Raw genomic sequence first — 12,464 nt, 5'->3', positions numbered from 1 at the left:
TTGTGAATTATTTATTCCATTTGTGATTCCCATGATATCTGGTATGTACAAGCAGAAGAAGCCACCATGTGTTTCATCCATTGGCCTTTTTCAAGGCTAAATGACCCGTGGTAAGGACAATATCAAAGGTGGTACCAAGCACACATTGGAAATCAACATTAAACCTTTTTTGGACGCATTTCCCAACTCTTCAGATAAGTGGAACACACCACTTCGACAGTGCCACAAAATAAAAATAAATTGAGACAACTTTCTCCTCTTCAGCCAGTCTTGGAGACTTTCTCGTCCTGTTGGCATCCGACTGTCATTTGCTCCCAAGATTTCTGTTGTGTGCTTGGTACCATCTTGAATGTGGTCTCCATGTTGTTTCAGAACCGTCTTCAGTGATCCTTTCCCCAACCCACACCCTCAGTTTTGCGTCCATCAGAAGTCTCCTTGTCCCCCCGCCTTTAAAAAAAAAAAGCTTTGGCACTACCTATTTTTATTTACCAATCCAAACCAATGCAACTTGAATCAGTATATAAAAAGAAAGAAAAGCCCCCACACAATTCTCTAGGTGCGTGTGGTGCACAGATGGCAAAATGTTATAGCCTTTGCAGCTGCATCATAGCACCTTTTTAGGTCAAGGACCTAAAGGATGCGCTCCTCTCGCTCTCCACTCTTCGGTCCTCCTCCTCCGGGTGCTCTGCTTTCTCCTCGCTGTCACCGCATACCGTCCGTTCTCCTTCTATGCCTCTTATCCCCGCCTCAGCTCCATTCACTTCCCCCCTGATGACGCGACTCCTCCCCTTTCAGCCAGTTGAAGGCTAGAGCGCTGTTGCATGCTTCCGGGTTCGTTTTCGGTGGCAACCAGGAAGTCCGGGTTCGTTCGGCGGCGGATGGGTTCTCCTGTTCCTCCTCCTCCCCACAGCTGGCTTCCTAACCGAGGCCAGCCATTGGAGGAGAGGGGCATCACTTCAATCAAGCCCTGTCTCTTTCGGATTCGGGCGTGTTTTTGACGTTCTTTCCACTTGTGACGTCATCCGTCACTCAGAAGCCAAGAACAAGCCCCTGAATCTGAAAATGTTCGGATGTTTGCGGCGCCACCGACCGCCTGACGCAACAGACCGTTTCCCTGCCCCTGCTCTCTCCCTCCATTGTCCCGCTGCTGTATTTTCCTACCATTAGTAATCTCAGCATCCCCTCTTGTCATCCTGCCTCTGTGTCCTTCCTTCCGCCTTTCCTCTCTCAGCCTCCTCCTCACCCTGCGCTCTTTCCTCTGCCGGCCCCACATCCCTTCCTTCTGCTTCCCCTTTCCTCTCCCCCTCCCATCTTCCTCTCTCTCCCTCGCTCTCTCTGCCTCCCTCCCTCCCCACTCCAGTGGTGACGCGCCCCCTCAGCCTGGCTGGCTCTGCCTGCTCTGTCCCTCCTCCTGCTCCGGCTCAGTGTGCTTGGCTTGGGGTTTGGGCCTCTCCCTGCTCTGACGGGATCTCCGCTCCGAGCGTGTCTCCTCCCCAGAGCCTGGAGAGATGCGGCGCTGGAAGCCCCGTGCAGCAGGCGGAGGCAGTCCGAGCCTTGCCCCCTCCTCGCCCTAAAGAGCTGGGCTCTGGCTGCAGGGGGTGCCGGCCGAGAGTGCAGGAGGGGCCCTACAGCCTGTGGATTGGGATTGCCGTTTCACCTGGAGGGGGGCTTGGCCTGCTGTGTTTTTTTTTGCATTATTTTTCTTTGCCCCACGATGGGTTTTCGGGCGGGTGGGGCCCTCCCACGCTCTGCCCCAGCCGGATCCGGTGAGAGAAAAATGAGCGAGGAGACGGTGGCTTCTACCAACGAGTGAGTGCAACATTCAGCAGGGTGTTTTGGGGGGGCGGGGTTCAGGTGGGGGCGGCGGCACATGTGGGGTGTGAGTGTAGTACGATGCCTCCTCCTGCCACGGGAAGCATTTCATAGCCAGACCGTTGTTTTAAAGAAGCATCAATAGTGGTGGGTTTATTTTGTGACAGCGCCGCATGTGTGGGGTACGTCCTGCCCGGAGGGGCGCATGCACTGGGGCATGGAAGGGGTTAACGTTCATTCCCGAAGTCTGCATGCATGTGTTGCTAACATGGTAAACTGTAGGAGACGTGCAGCGGCTGCATTCCGGGCTTTGAAGACGGCATGCATGTGCTGGTACAGCCTGCGCTGAGGCTGCCATGCAGCGCCGCATTCCTAGCTCAGAAGAATGCATACGTCCGCGTCTCCATCCAGCCATAGGGCCGCGTTGATTGCCCGTCTGTTTTGAATGCCAGTTCCAGCTGCTGCTTGATTGGGCTTCTTAGCACTAACAGTTGCATGCATTGGGCAGGGGTTTGGTTTCACGCATAGGCAACTATGCTAAGCTTTCTTCTCCCAGGAAGCTAGGCCGGTTTCAGCCAGTAACCCGGATAACATGACTTGTGCAATTGGATGCAACGATCTACCCTATAAATCCCATCCAGAGGCATGCATTCCTCTTATCGCCCCGTGAATATGCTCACTGGGTCGGAGCTGTGCTGTTTGCGGGCACTCACCCTTCAAACTGTTGTGTTGACTTGTGTTCTGCATTTGAGCCGGGTTTTACTGGTTAGTGTAAAGGAAGAGTGCCTAACCGAGCATCACTCACACCAACCAGTCTAACATGGGCCATGCATTTGGCATGGGGCGTCTGGCAAAGCACGCTGTACCCCAGAGATGTTCTCACAATCCCTAGTATTAAAACTCATATTTCTAAAAGTAACCACACTGGGCTCCGTACATTTGATGAGATATGTGTCATACCTGCCCATCCATTGGAACAGGCATGTGGAGCCAGCTGCCTGGGTTATTGGGCTGTTTATGTGTAATGCAGATGTTGAGCCCTGCACTTGTGATGCTAGATTGTTTAGAAGCATCATCTACACAAGCATACCCATCTGATGGCGTGCTGCATGCAGTGGGGCCGAGATGTCCAGCCATGCATTCCTAGCATCAGCCCATTCATGTGCTGCATGCAGGATGGATCAAGGATGACAAGCCAGGCATCAGTTGATGGTCTCCTTACCTTGGAGAAAATGTCTATGGAGCCACATTACTAAACAATCAGCCTCGACACACATTGTTAATGTGCTCCCTGTATTGAGTGTTGGTGTCTTGGAAAGCATGTCCGCTGCCATTCCGTGAACACAATTGAAACACTGCAGTGGTGGTGTTAAGACAAGCTGTGCTTATTCTCGCGCCCCCTCGCTGTGCTTATTCTCCTGCCCCCTCGCTGTGCTTATTCTCCTGCCCCCTGGCTGTGCTTGCTCTCCTGCCACCTCGCTGTGCTTGCTCTCCTGCCCCGTCGCTGTGCTTGCTCTCCTGTGTGTGGCTCTGCGTGTGTATGTGGCTCTGTGTGTGTGTGGGGGGCTCTGGGTGTGTGTGTGTGGGGCTCTGGGTGTGTGTGTGGGGCTCTGTGTGTGTGTGGGGAGGGGCTCTGTGTGTGGGGGGGGTTCTGTGTGTGTGGAGCTCTGTGTGTGTGTGTGTGTGTGTGTGTGTGTAGCTCTGTGTGTGTGTGTGTGTGGAGCTCTGTGTGTGTGTGAGGGGGCTCTGTGTGTGTGGGGGGGCTCTGTGTGTGGGGGGGGGCTCTGTGTGTGGGGGGGCTCTGTGTGTGGGGGGGGCTCTGTGTGTGGGGGGGCTCTGTGTGTGTGTGTGGGGGGGGGGGGCTCTGTGTGTGTGGGGGGCTCTGTGTGGATAGCTTTTTTGTGTGTGGCTCTGTGTGTGGATAGCTTTTTTTGTAGGTGGCTCTATGTGTGGGTGGCTCTGTGTGAGGGTGGCTCTGTGTAGGTGGCTCTATGTGAATGACTGTGGGCGGCTCTGTGTGGGTGGCTCTGGATGTGTGTGTGGGTGGCTCTGTGTGGGTGTAAATGCAATAGGTCATGCATTTGCGAGCGGTTAAGCTATTGGCATTGTAAATGACAATGCCATTTATTAAACGATTAAGCTATTGGCAATGTAAATGACAATGCCTTTTATGATTTAAAAAAAATATGTCATGAGCAATGCCAATAGCTCTACCTTTAATAATGCCGAGACCATTGCATTGTAAATGCTTGTTATATTTTCCTCTTTAGCCATGCTGCACAGCATTGCTAAAAAAACATTTGTAAAGCCACTACTTCCTAAAGGTGAGACCTATTGGCTTTGCCAATGCTTGTTTTTCATGTATACAGCGAAAAGTTCACCAGTTCTCACTCTTTTACCAATACCTGTGGTCAGTGGATCGGATCATATTCCCTAAAAGGAATGGAGTATTTGGTTTCAAGATACTCTGTTGTAGTAATTAGTAATTGTGAGCAGTGAATTTGATCGGACGGGCAGCTTGCCCAAGCGTGGACATATTTTCTCCTCTCTTCCACGCCACCGCAACATTCAATAGCCTGAACCTTCGACGATAAAGCAGCCTGCCTGTTTGCACAGGAACAGAAATGGCCCAGTGGCAGCAGACAGTGTACACACTCGCAGACAGTCAGGCAAACACACACCGAGGCACACGCTCGCGCCAAACTCGCAGATAAACCTGACCTGCCCCACGGTCGCTGGCTTGCGACTATTTTAAGAGCGCAGAGGCGAGGCTGCAAGCCTGCGGCCGGCGCTTAATTTGACAGCATGGTTGCCCTTTAGATGTATTTTTTTCTATAGTTAGTGTTTTATAGAATTGTGTGAAAACACTGCGAGCATACAGGCGGATACAATGCCAGAGTAGAGTAGCCGGCAAACACGGTAGCAGAAGAGAAGTTAGGGTGATACGCTGTCAACTGCCAGAGGGGAATGTATAGGCCAGCATACCTTCAAACCGTAGACAGGCTGGCACACCATCGGAGGGTGAAAAAATGCCGTCCCTCAAGCTGAGCGGACAGGCGGACGCACTTTCAATGCGTGGACAGGCCAATACGATATCAGAAGAGCGTAGACAGCAAACGAACCCCGAAGCAGCCAGGTAGAGGCATTCCCATACAGTGGACAGGCTAACGCGTCGTACAACGGACAGACTGACGGGCACACCGTCGAAGAGGTGGCAGGGTGACCCACTTGTGCGGCTAGTGGACAGAATGACACATGAGAAAGTGAGCTGGTAATCACTATAACTCCTTTCTCCTGAGAAGGGCCGGTACTCCCCCCATGAAATGTATCGCAGCACCGCTGAGAAGTGCCGGTACTCTCCCTTTCAAAAGAAAGAAATGCAGGTACTCAGTACCGGACGGTACCTGTCCATTTAAAACACTGCTGGTTCACCATCAGGGGGGTAGACAGGCAGGAAACAGAACTTAGTAGATCAGCAGGTACCACCGGGAGAGAGTAGACAGTCTGACTGACAGTATCAAAGAACAAACTATGTAGCAGCCCATCAGAGGGCCGAGAGGGGCTCGGCCCTTCCTAAACTGACAGGCTAACATCAGTCAGCTGACCGAGAATGAACAGGCAAAGGCTCCGCCGCAGATAGGATTATAACAGACAATTAATTCCCTGGCACTCCACTTCAAAATGGATAGATAAGGCTGACACTCCTCCATGGGACAGACCCGCTGACATACCAACAGAAAGATGAGGGGCGGACAAGCTTTCAGGAAACAGGCGACTTGCAGTTCTCAGTTGCTGGAACACCTGAAGCGAGTCCGCATGACAGATTATGAGCGAGCTGACACGCGTCAGTGCTCCAGAGACCCAAAGGCGTGCACGAGGACACTCCATAAGAGCTGCTGCCAGAAAGTAGCCGTCTCGTGCCTCAGAGATCCCAGTCTGAGTCTGCACGAGACCAGGCACCTCGCGGTCGCTGGCACGCGCTGACTGACAGCCCGGCAGCGAGGTATCTGCAGGCCCGGCGCGGGGCGGGCCCCGGGGAGTGTCGAGCACGCCCGGCTCTTGATTGGCCCCGCCCCTCCCGGCACGCCTGGACTCGGCAGAGTGGAGTTTGGACGGCCCGGGACACAGAGTGCAATGTGCGCTGAGACTCCAGCCCCGGGGTCCAGGAGAGAGCTCGTGTCCAGGGGACTGGAAGAGGTGACAGCACCCCCGGGGGCGGGACATGCGTGGAGCCCCCATGCCGAACCCCTCTGAAACCACAGGTGTGTGTTGACTGGTGAGAAGAGCGTCTACCGGGTGTTAGCTATAGCTGCTGTCAGCCTGCGAGCAGGAAGCGCTTCCTGTGCCCTGCCTGCTGCGTGCTCCGTCCTGACGGGTGTGACCCGCGTCAGCTGTGGTTTGGTGTCCCCAGAGCAGCGGCGGCGGGACGGGGCACGCTCACCATTACTCTTGTCGTTAATGGACTGTCCGCTCCCACCTGCGGAGCGGTGCATTTGGAGCTACGACTGCCAATTGCAGGTGACTGCTTAGCCAGCTGACTCTCTGTGTGATCTTTGGTGGTTTGGTTTAGAGCCTTATTTATCACTATCGCAAAGAGAGAAACTCTTAGAAACCTAATTAGTGCGTCAGTGTGTGTGTGTGTGTTAGATAAAGGCATTCATTCAGTTGAGGGCAGGGCTTTAAGTGGGCCGGGTCTTGCTGGTGCTCAGCACCGACAGTTCTAAAAAGCAGGTGCCGAGACAGATCCCTGTCGGGCTCTCCATTTTTTCCCTCAGGATGAAAGAAATACATGTTAATTCTGCAGCAGTACCACCCTTCACTGCCACTGATGTAACCCCAGAGGCTTGTTATAGTTCTTTCACCTTCTCATCATTTCAGAACTGAAGTTTTTTCAATATTATATACAACGAAGCCATAGTTGTTGCATATTTATCTCTTGCAACCAACAACCATTAACAAAGCCAAAAGTCCTGGCTCGTTGTATGTGGAATGTTACCTGTTGTATTATGTGTCTGGATGCAATGACACAAGCAGCAAAATACCAGTCGGGCGGCACACTATGCAAAGCACAGATTTTTAGCTCGTGTCTAAGCCACGCCCTTAATTAGAACGACCACCACCCTTTGAGAGACATCACCTCAGTTTTTTCATCCACTTAAAGTCCTGGTTGAGGGGACTGTCCCAGCCTTTCCCCTAGTTTCCAGATCTGCATTTATGAGCTGTCTGACTCATATATTGTTTACTATACCTCATGTTATGTGTATGTACACATACCATTTTCTCCTGGATTAGTTATTATCGTTACTTGTGCCTCCATTTCTCCCCTGCCCCAAACAGTAGATATCAACTTTTTGGTATTTTTCCATGTTCTGTGTCAGGTGTTCTCTTGGTGCATTAGCTGCTGGGGTACTTACTGTTTCTTAGATGTGCGTGGCCTTCTTCAATAAACCAGTGTTACTTTTCTTAGGTTCAGTGTATTGCATATAGATTGGCACTGTGCGTGTTTTTGCATGCCCGGTGTACTCTTGAATTTCACTTTAGATGTATTTATTCTATATTTAGTGTTTTATAGAATTGTTGGTGATAGTGGTAGTTCTTTGTTTTCAATATTCTCTGTGTGGCTTTGGAGTTGCCTCTTGGTGTGATTTAATCAACTCAGGTTGACCTGTTGCTTTGGGATATGGTATTTGCATCTTCTTCTCCAATTGGCAGGTGTTATTTTCTCTCTTTCCTGCAACCTTAGTGTGTTACTTGTTACAAGACCTGCCCTTTTGATCTTAGGAAAATCAGGGGCCACTGAGCAGGATCCGTTGTGGGTTCTATCATTCACCATTGTGTCCAAAGGTCGCGGGTACTGATGCACAACTGGGTGTTGGTTCTCCAGAACTCTAGGAAGTCAGATGAACTTGGCTCAAGCATGACACACAAAACACACCCAAACTCAATGTCCTGTCAGTTTTCGCTTTCAAGAAGAATAGTTTTATTAACTTACAAGTAGATCAAATAACAAGATAGAAAAAATACATTAGAGCCTGCTGAGGCTGACATACAAGCCCACATAATTTGTAGCCTTTACACACTAGGCAATTAATGTAGACAAGGTGTACTTTTTGGCCAATCTTAATCCATGAAGAGAGAGGTTTGGGGGCTACCTACAGCTTTTAAGGAACTTTAGGTTTACTATCATTTATGTATGTCTAATAAGTCAAATTATTTTTGTTTACTTATTTAGCGCACCTCTGCCATAAGGATTCCTAGTGCTAAACCCCAGAAGACCTCAAACAATCAGAAGAACGTAAAACAAAAGCAAAGCTAGCTTTGCTTAACACAACAAAACCACCCGGCACTTGTTGATAGAAAATATGTGATTTTAGCCCCATGAATAGTTGGGTAGTGTTTCTGTGCTCTCAACTCTAGTGAAATAGGGTTCCAGAGGCTGGAAACTGGAAAGCGGCAAAAGCGAGCTCCTCTGTGTGCCCTCTTAATATGATTGTCACAGGGCCAAATTAAGACCTTTATAGGCCCTAAGCACTTTCAATATTTGCTGCCCCCATATATATCGAATTCAAAATATAAACAATAAACCATAAAAAAAGTTTCTAAATGAAACAAAACTTAAAGTAAGATGGGAAATAGTGTTTATTTTTGTATACTTCCACTTTATTTATAAGTTCAGTTGCACCATTTGCAGTTTTGCACCATATGGTCCATGTTAAATGAAACAATGGAAAATGTCAGTGGTGCCCTGCTTCTCTTGATGCCCTTCGCACATGCCTATCTATTTTGCTTAGGAGTTAATCCAGCTCTGGATTGACAGCTGCTTTCAAACTCTCAACATCTCCCACCTGACCTGTATTTCTTTCTTTTAGGGCTAAATCAGCTCTAATGGGTTATTAACATTCAATTTGAGACATGATGTATGCAACAATTGTTACTTTATCAAAACATTTTTATTTAACCCTAAAAGAAAGAAATATCGGTCAGGTGGGAGGTTTTGAGAGTTTGTTTGATTCTTGTTGTCCCCCTTTTTCTCCCAGACCTACAATTGAATAATCGGTGGGGCTTCCCCTTTTTTAGGGTTTATAGCTGCTCTTTGAACACAAGGAGCAGGCTAGGTTATAGGTATTTAACTCTTTGGAGATTTTTTTATGTATCCCAGTACAGGTGCCAGACAGAGAAATGCAATGTGCACCCATTTTGTGGTAGTTTTGGATGCAGAGTGGGAAAATTCAGTGCCCTGGTACATGAATGGCTGAGTTTCCCGCAAAAGGCCGGCCAAAAAATAGCGAAACCCCAAGATTTACTGTCTGAACAGGCTCGCTTTCAAATGCCAAAGAGTTAATTCAGGGTGCCACAGGCAAGTTCAGACAGTTGTTGTGTCCAGTTAAAAGAGCTGGTGGTGGTCCGCCTGATGAGTCTGCTAGATGTTGCGCTGGGTACTGATGTTGAGGGGGGAGATCGGTTAAGCACCCAAGTAGTTTCACTTTCACAAAGGGGGCATCTTGCAAAAATTGGTTTAGAACCATAGAAGTGCCACCCAGAGACATCTTTGGTTCCAGGACTTGTATTACGGTGATGGTAGCTGCAGCCAAATTCAGGCTGGAGGGAAATCCAACGCATGACTCTGGTCCTAAAGTGACATAAAAGAACCACCAAACTTGTGGTGGGAGTGGAACATTTGAGGAAAGTGAGAACTCAGTTCCTCAGTCCTGGAAAGGATCCTGCAGCTCCATGACCGTTGGGGTTTAGTTTAGGATTTTTTTGTTTGTTCTAGTCGACTGGGATAGAAAGGTCAATGTGTTTTCCTTGGTGCTTTGGATCCCCAAATACATTCTCGATGGGATAGTCGTCAGCTTGGTCCAGTTGCGATCGTCTTGGCTGAGTAGCAGCTTATCTCATCAGGCATGACAGGTGACCTTCCAGTTCCCTCTTCATTTGGGTCACAGATACTGAGTTTATCCTGTTCCTCAAGTTTGTTTACAGTCCTTGATGACTCTCAACAGCAGCAACAGAGCCCTATTCCTCATAAATTTCACTCCGGGCTCGAGTTTGGAGTACCTGTTCTTGCTTTGCCATGTTAATCCTCAGTTTTCTGTAGGTAGTAACATTTAGCCTGTTTCATATACACCAAGGCATTGTTTTCCTTGATGACTAATGGACTGTACAAGAAAAAAAGAAATATATAAGGCTCTTTTCCTCTCCAGCCCACCTGACACCCTTATTTCCTGTCCAGTTAGACCAAGGACAAAGGACATGCAGGTTGACAAATCCCTAGAGGATTGGATCGCTCTTTTGGAAACCACCATTTAATGCTGACCCTTCCATTGTCCTCTACAGACGCTAGCCACCCGGAAGCTACTTTAAAGTCCACCTCCCAGTACCACACAGCAGCATGTACCACAACACTCCGCGTGCTCGCTAGGGATGGCAAGCACCCAGGTTTTATAGGCGCTGTTGATATTTTACATAGGGAGAGCTGTGTGCAGCCTTCTCGCCAAGCGTGCATTATACTCTTAATTGGCTGCACAAAGTGCCACTCACTTCACAGACTAGAATTAAAGCCTGTAGCCACCCTTATCATTGGGTGAGAATACACTTTGGGTGTAGTGCTTAACCCGTAGGGTCTGGGCTCTTCTGTTGATTATCAAGTAAATCAGGGCGGACCTCCAATCCATATGCAGGTTATCGAGGCCAGTGGCGAGAGGTCATTAAGAAGGACGCACAGTGCAGAACAGCAGGCTTTTTCCTTTTTTTTTTATTACTCTTTTTATTGGATTTTATACAACGAAAAGACAATACAACACATAAGACAACCCCCAGCCCCCCCCCCCCTCTGATCGGGCAGATTGAATGTAGAACAAAAAGAATTTCAAAAGCTTATAAATCATAATAGTACATAAAATTAAATATTTAAATTAACAGATAAATCATCAAAATACAAATATGCATTAGAATAGATGGGTATACATTGCATCTAAACAGTTTTAGCCAAATTATTGTTAATTGAATGTCTGAAGTTCAGACCATTCTATTATAGGAGACCATATTTTTAAACCTTTTATTCTACGTTTCCTACCTTTAGTTTTATATATTGCCATTTCTAAATTAAAAATTGCTAACAGTCTTGAAAACCACTGTTGATATGAGGGGGCGATAGGATCTAGCCAAGCCGATGCTATACAGATTCTTAAAACGGCCATTGAGATAAAAATCAGTTCGTGACCAGTATTCAAATTAGTACCGTTTACTAAGCCTAATAGGATTGCTTGATCAGATAGATTAACCACAGTTTTAAGGATTAATGAGAGGAAATGTTCAATTTTTGATTTGAGAGAGGTTAAAGCGGGACAAGATGAAAAAATATGTATACAATCCGCATCTTGTAAGTTACAGCGAAAACAACATGTTCCTCTCCCATTACCCCATTTGGCAATTCTATCTGGAGTATAATACATGAGGAAGCATATTTTATAAAATTGTGTTTGTAATTTGGTTGACATGAGTACAGTTTGTGATAGCTCAATTACATACTCAAATTCATCAGATGAGATTATAAATTTCTTTTGCCATTTCTGAATAATCTTCTGCCTGTCATCAGGTAAATATGTAAGTAATAATTGGTAAAATCCCCCAATCCGTATTTTTTCCTGATGATGGCTAAGGAATTCAGCTATGATGTTTTTAGGCATATTGTCTTCTCTCCTCACTCGTCGTATTAAAAAATCTCTAATTTGGAGATATTTAAAGAAATCTCTCCATTCAAGATGATACTTGTCTTTCAAAAATTCAAAAGAATATATCCCTTCTGCAGAGAAGAAACAACCTATATTAGTAATTCCAGCTGTGATCCATCTATCAATATAGGTATCTTTAAAAATGTCTGGTAAGAGGGGGTTATTTTGTATTGGAGTATAGACAGATAACCGTCCCAAACCTATCATTTTCCTCACAGATTTCCAAACTTTAAACACGGCTATGAGTGTTTTTAGTTTAACTTTTTTATGATAACTATCAAAGAGATATCTCCAAAGATAGCCAATACTTCTATCATCTAATATTATTTGATGAATAGTCGGTGCGTCTTTATCCCGAGATATCCCTATTCCGTCAAGAAAAAAAAGCTCATGATTATATAACAAGACTGTTGTCCAATAATATAACCTGAGGTTTGGGAGACTTAACCCTCCTCTTTCTTTGGGAAGTGTGAGAAGTTTATAGGCACGGCGGGGTTGAGTATATGCCCAAATAAAATCCGTAAAGATACGTTCCATTATTTTAAACCATTGATCTGAGATTTCCAGATTGATCGCTCTAAATAAAAACAAAAGTTTTGGAAAGTAGACCATTTTTAGAGCATTTATCCGTCCTATCAAAGAAAGATGTAAATTATTAATACGCCGAAGGTCTTTTTGTATTTTATTTGAAATAGGTTTAAGGTTCAGATCGACTAAATTCTCTAGTTCAGAAGTTATTGTAACCCCAAGATAAGTGGCTGAATTTGTTATACGTGAGTCTATCATAGCACAATTGTTGTTAATAATTATTTGGGTTTTCCCTCGATTCAAGGCATATCCTGAAATAGTGCCAAATATTAGTGCCTCCTGTTCAATAATTGGCATAGCCAAGTTTGGGTTAGCAGTGACAATGGCAAT

General features: G+C 46.8%; 1 protein-coding gene across 6 annotated transcripts in view; it reads left to right on the top strand.

Moving 5' to 3' along the window:
* The first annotated feature begins 5,891 nt into the window (after nucleotides 1-5,891).
* The window catches only part of MICAL2 (microtubule associated monooxygenase, calponin and LIM domain containing 2), a 906,862-nt gene continuing 900,289 nt past the window's right edge, over nucleotides 5,892-12,464 (top strand). For 4 of the 6 annotated variants that reach the window (XM_086955938.1, XM_086955939.1, XM_086955937.1 and 1 more), the window contains exon 1: nucleotides 5,896-6,074. The gene's annotated coding sequence lies outside the window, so the exon portion shown is untranslated. Of the gene's footprint in view, nucleotides 6,075-12,464 lie in introns of all 6 variants that reach the window. The other 2 variants (XM_086955940.1, XM_086955941.1) reach the window with 2 other exon arrangements.

Source organism: Lissotriton vulgaris, chromosome 2_1 (genome assembly GCF_964263255.1).
Source record: "Lissotriton vulgaris chromosome 2_1, aLisVul1.2, whole genome shotgun sequence".
Classification (NCBI taxonomy): domain Eukaryota; kingdom Metazoa; phylum Chordata; class Amphibia; order Caudata; family Salamandridae; genus Lissotriton; species Lissotriton vulgaris.
The sequence above is the reverse complement of the archived record's forward strand: the minus strand, read 5'-3'. Positions and strand labels throughout refer to the sequence as shown.